Source organism: Haplochromis burtoni, unplaced genomic scaffold, assembly GCF_018398535.1.
Source record: "Haplochromis burtoni strain Fernald_Lab_line unplaced genomic scaffold, NCSU_Asbu1 Contig_478, whole genome shotgun sequence".
Taxonomy (NCBI): domain Eukaryota; kingdom Metazoa; phylum Chordata; class Actinopteri; order Cichliformes; family Cichlidae; genus Haplochromis; species Haplochromis burtoni.
The window spans coordinates 156,915-163,210 of NW_024582839.1; the positions used below are offsets into that span (position 1 = coordinate 156,915).

Below are 6,296 nucleotides of genomic sequence, written 5' to 3' on the forward strand. Positions count from 1 at the left end.
CTTTAAAGCATATGCAGGATAAATTTGTTGACAAGGTGGGTGTATTTGCAAGAAAGTATATGTTCAGGCATAAAGGTGAAAAAAATGTGCGTAATTTCATATATTTAGATTTTTCTTTTAGCTGTACAGCATCAGTTTTACCGCATAAACTATTTCTCCAAACTGGCCATATTTATCACTAGTTAAAATAAGTGTGTGTAGTTCAATTTCAAGTTTTTTCTAAAAAGAAAAAATCTTGAAATTGGCAGCATATTATAACCACAGTAGGAAAGAATGCTATAAAATCAGAAGAACGAGAAACACTAAAGTCAAAGGATCTTTGGCCATTTTACTTCTACAGCAGGTTTCATTTTGAAAGTAGTGGAATAAAAACATTCAAAAAATATATTGGGGTTCTTTTTGCACTGATCTGATAATTAGTGCATGTTTAATAACATAATGCCTCGTTCACATATTTAAACATTTTAGAAAAACAAAACAAGTAGTAACTAACAGCTCAGGAACTATTACCGTATAGTCATTTCTTTACTTTAAACACACAAAAATAATAAATTTTAAACGAACTAATAATAAATCTTCACTTCAGCAGTCTGTTACATACACGACTTTTTGGCTTTTTTTTTTAAATACATAAATGGGTCATATGTAATTCAGAACCTGATTTATGAAATGTTTTGCTTTATATTTTTGGCTATATAGAATAAAGATAAATCTAAACTCTTCTTTGTGAAATCCTTTGACTCTCCAGAAATGAACTGAGAATTGTAAATTATCATTATAAGTAATAAGTATTATTATAAGTAATTATATTATCATTAAACCCCCCAGGTGGTTCGTTTTGTTAGCGTTGTTGAAGAATTGCTGTTACTGCAGTGATGTATCCTAAAAAATAATCACTAACTCTAAAAGAAAGAATGTTATTTTAAGTTATATTTTAATGTTGCAGTGTAACTGATTGTTTTATTGTGATACAGGAAGTCTAAATAAGCCTAAATAAATCTACAGTGGGAAAAAATAATTGAACCCTAGTGAAGAATTTTAGAAAACAACACAAATAAATGTCTGATGCATTTTAATGTGAATTAAGGACATGGAGTTATAAAGCAACTCCGATCAAAGAATGAGCTGTATTATCTTGTAACAAAACATGTATACAGCTAAACCTGCTCTTAGGATAACACGCAATGTGCAAAAAGTACAAAATAAAAAGGTCAAATGAGTTTTTAATCAGTTTGGTTTGCTTAGGTGGGTTAACAAACCTTAAGAAAAACAAGTTATGGCATTAAGCTGAACTAACTATTTTTTGTTGTCATTTTTGTTTCATTTTACATGCTGTCAATTTAACTGAACTTAATTAAGCATGAATCTCTTATGTCTACAACTTTTGAAGCCATTTGATACCAGTGTCAGTACAAAGGCAGCCTTTTAGACAGTTCCCAATCATGGCATGAAGAATGAAAAGTTTAGAAGACTTAAATGCCAACCCCAGGTCATGGCTACAGCAAATGTAAATATCACTGGGTTTCTGTTTGAAAACATTTGGTTACACTGGGCTAATGAGTAGGCACTGATCCTGTGGAAAAAAATGCAAACTAAATGTGACTTTTGAATCTTGTCAAGTTACCGAGATCTCCTTGTTGAATGAAGCCTCATCTGAGGTTTGCGCCTACTTTATTGAAAGTAAAACAACAAAATGAGGCTCAAAGGCAACCAGTCTAAACACAGACAGGGTCATTGTTCTAATACCACTATTTATCTAATACAACTCTCCCAACATTTACTTCCTAGAGCTTATTACAACTTTCATTAACTCCGAGTTACAAGAACTTGTGGTTTTTAACTTTTAAAGCACTATGAAAACAATGATAAATGATACATTTTAAGTTGTGTAAACTACAAAGACTGATGAGTCGATAACTAGATTTCAGTGTGTTTTTATTATAAAGCAAAACACTGTTGCTTGTCTCTTTTCTTGTGAATCTGATATCTACTAGCATATCAGGAGCGGCTGCTTTGTTTTCCATTATTGTTTTTGTTGCACAACTTTATCTTCTTGCTAAATACTTGGCATTAAATCTATTTCTGGGTCCTGGCAGCTCTTGTGTTAGATGAGATTCTGTTAGCGTGCTGCGGTACGTTCTCTCTGGTTTTGCTGAATAGACAGAAGCCCCCCCTTCCCACACACACACACACACAAAAAATCCTATTCAGTTGTCATTCTTGGCTTTCCAGCTTCTTGTTAGCACTATTCATGTTTTGCAGGCCTTTAAGCTATAAAACATTGTGGTGTATACGACAGCCCATGGGCTCAAGACGTCCTGGACAGCAAAGTTTGAATGCTTCAGACAAGACTCACTTTCAGGATTTTTCTAGTGCAAGTAATCCAACAAACACAGCAACATAGTAGTGACTAATATTGTGTTGGAGACAGGATCATCTCAGATGTTCTCTTAGCTAAAGTTTGGCCTTTTTTCAGTGTCTTGCTCCTTCATTCTCATCATTGAATTAACCTCGACCCCTACAGGGAGTGCAGAATTATTAGGCAAATGAGTATTTTGTCCACATCATCCTCTTCTTGCATGTTGTCTTACTCCAAGCTGTATAGGCTCGAAAGCCTACTACCAATTAAGCATATTAGGTGATGTGCATCTCTGTAATGAGAAGGGGTGTGGTCTAATGACATCAACACCCTATATCAGGTGTGCATAATTATTAGGCAACGTCCTTTCCTTTGGCAAAATGGGTCAAAAGAAGGACTTGACAGGCTCAGAAAAGTCAAAAATAGTGAGATATCTTGCAGAGGGATGCAGCAGTCTCAAAATTGCAAAGCTTCTGAAGCGTGATCATCGAACAATCAAGCGTTTCATTCAAAATAGTCAACAGGGTCGCAAGAAGCGTGTGGAAAAACCAAGGCGCAAAATAACTGCCCATGAACTGAGAAAAGTCAAGCGTGCAGCTGCCAAGATGCCACTTGCCACCAGTTTGGCCATATTTCAGAGCTGCAACATCACTGGAGTGCCCAAAAGCACAAGGTGTGCAATACTCAGAGACATGGCCAAGGTAAGAAAGGCTGAAAGACGACCACCACTGAACAAGACACACAAGCTGAAACGTCAAGACTGGGCCAAGAAATATCTCAAGACTGGTTTTTCTAAGGTTTTATGGACTGATGAAATGAGAGTGAGTCTTGATGGGCCAGATGGATGGGCCCGTGGCTGGATTGGTAAAGGGCAGAGAGCTCCAGTCCGACTCAGACGCCAGCAAGGTGGAGGTGGAGTACTGGTTTGGGCTGGTATCATCAAAGATGAGCTTGTGGGGCCTTTTCGGGTTGAGGATGGAGTCAAGCTCAACTCCCAGTCCTACTGCCAGTTTCTGGAAGACACCTTCTTCAAGCAGTGGTACAGGAAGAAGTCTGCATCCTTCAAGAAAAACATGATTTTCATGCAGGACAATGCTCCATCACACGCGTCCAAGTACTCCACAGCGTGGCTGGCAAGAAAGGGTATAAAAGAAGAAAAACTAATGACATGGCCTCCTTGTTCACCTGATCTGAACCCCATTGAGAACCTGTGGTCCATCATCAAATGTGAGATTTACAAGGAGGGAAAACAGTACACCTCTCTGAACAGTGTCTGGGAGGCTGTGGTTGCTGCTGCACGCAATGTTGATGGTGAACAGATCAAAACACTGACAGAATCCATGGATGGCAGGCTTTTGAGTGTCCTTGCAAAGAAAGGTGGCTATATTGGTCGCTGATTTGTTTTTGTTTTGTTTTTGAATGTCAGAGATGTATATTTGTGAATGTGGAGATGTTATATTGGTTTCACTGGTAAAAATAAATATTGTAAATGGGTATATATTTGTTTTTTGTTAAGTTGCCTAATAATTTTTCTGAATGATTTTGAACTTTGATTCTATCCCTTAGTGGGACATTTTAGTCCCCTTTCCACCTTTGCATACTGCATAATATATAATATGACCGTACCTCCATGACCTGAAAAAAGAGAGAAGACATGTAGCTCTTTCCTCAACTCTCCCTTTCATGTTCCCACACCTGGGTACAGTGCTTCATCGCCTTGCATCACCACATCAAATACCAGCTCCCAGCCAAACTCACATAGACTTCAGCCCTGAGGGGGTGACTGACTCAGCCATAGAGCACATCTGCCCTCTTGTTTTTATTACCATTCCCATCTATCCCTGCCCCCTGTCGCTCATCTGTCATCATTTGGCATTCAAGACGCAAGCCGCCATGACAGAGTTTTTACCGTAAAAGGGTGGAGATCAACTGTTTCTTCATACCAGAGAGCATTCATGTACAGCCAATGGCTGCAGTGAGGTTACTGATGTGCCAGCAGGGGACATGACCTTGGAGGTAAATCACTGTGGAAAGGCGTCATCTCAAACTTGTCATTCTTTCCTTTCTGGACTGGACATCTGTTGACAATCATAAGCTGACTGACTGCTTGCAAAAGTGATGCTTTGTTGAAACTACATACCGTAGTTTAAGGACAGAGCCTTCAGGTATAAAAACATTCCTTCTAATAGTCAGCAGAGTCCAACTCCTCCAGTAGACGTCTATGAGAAAATAACCCCACATCAGTAAACTCTTTTCTGATGGGTTTACAGTCTCATTTACTAATTTCAAATCTTATAAAGCATTATGTTTATTTTATAAATTAGAGTCTCAGTTAAGATGAATTTGATTTAGGTTAAATGTACAGAAATTTCAGGGAACAAGATACACCAGTTACTTTTGCTAGGTACGCAAGTACCAAACTCAAACCCAGTTTTCCTTCAGAACTGCCAGAGATTCAACAAGGTGCTGGAAACATTTTGCAGATTTTAATCCATACTGACACTATATGACAGCTTCACTTATTCTCTGCAGCTTTCTCAGCTGCATGTCCATGATGTGAATCTCCTGTTCCATCACATCTCAAAGGTGCTCTGTTGGATTGAAATCTGGTGTTTCTGTAGTACAGTCCTTGTCAAACGCTCAGGTAGACCGTGGCATTTAAACAATGCTGATAGTAAGTTTGTCAAGAAAATATCTCCCAAACCTTAAACTACCAACAACCTCTCAACTACATTTGTGCTGTTGGTGCCTTTTCAAGCATTTTTTTAAAGTCATGTGACAAATAGTCTATCTTTTAGCTGTATGGCTAATTGTAGCCTACTAACAGACTGTTCAAGAACTTGATCTACTTTTTGGTTGTTTGTTTGTTTGTTTGTTTGTTTGTTTGTTTGTTTGTTTGTTTGTTTGTTTTGGGGGGGTTTTGAGGAAAATTCTAGTGGTTTATTTGTTAACCAAGCCAATAAGGATTAGTGTTATTTATCACTTTATGCTCCACCATTTTGACCAAACATAGTCACTTTTCGTTCCAAATAATCAACATGGCTTTGGATAAAATGCTAACACCGAAGCTTTAAAATGTAGAACCCATTGACTAGATCCTTATTATACACAGTCTAAAGTTATAAATAATCTACTCTATTATCAATGTTACAGTGGGCAAAATGGATGCTTAAAATCCATCCATCCATTTTCTTCTGTTCATCCAGCGCATCCAGAGCTGCCATAGGACGTGAGGCGGGTACACCCTGGACAGGTGGCGAGTCTGTCGGAGGGCTAACACAGACAGTGGTTCGCACTTTTGGGCAATTTAGATCAACCAATTAACATAACCAACTGCATGTCTGTGGACTGTGGGAGAACCCACGCAGACACGGGGAGAACATTCAAAGTCAACACAGAAAGACCCGTGTCAGCTGGTGGATTCAAACCCAGGACCTTCTTGCTGTGAGGCAACAATGCTAAGAATCGTGCTGCCCCAATTTTTCACAACTGTTAACGTTAAGGCAACTTAAAAAAAACAAAAAAACCCCAGCTTTTGTTGATTGGTGTATAATTTAGCCAAATATGATAGAAATCTGTGTTTATCAAGAATTCAAAAATGCCAAAACATTTATAGATGAGTAAAATAATTGTCCTAACTGTACAATCTTGGCTACGCGCATGTATACTCAGCCACCAAAGTTAATTTTAATCCAAGAAAAAAAAAACTATCAAATGCAAATGTGCAGTAGAAGGAAAGAAAGCTGGTCAATTCAGTATGCTCTGTTTTGTTGTTTATGACCAGTTTCAGCTTCCTCTTGGCCTTGCAGACGTGAGTGTGTGGATGAGTGAGGAAGGCAGAATTATTGTGTGAGGAAGCATAAATGCTGTGATAAATACTGTGAGCTGTGTGTGTGTGTGTGTGTGTGTGTGTGTGTGTGTGTGTGTGTGTGTGTGT

The 6,296-nt window shown here is 38.3% G+C and overlaps 1 protein-coding gene across 3 annotated transcripts in view; it reads right to left on the minus strand.

Moving 5' to 3' along the window:
* rbks (ribokinase) overlaps nt 1-6,296 on the minus strand; it is a 56,206-nt gene that overhangs the window by 18,232 nt on the left and 31,678 nt on the right. The window lies entirely within an intron of this gene.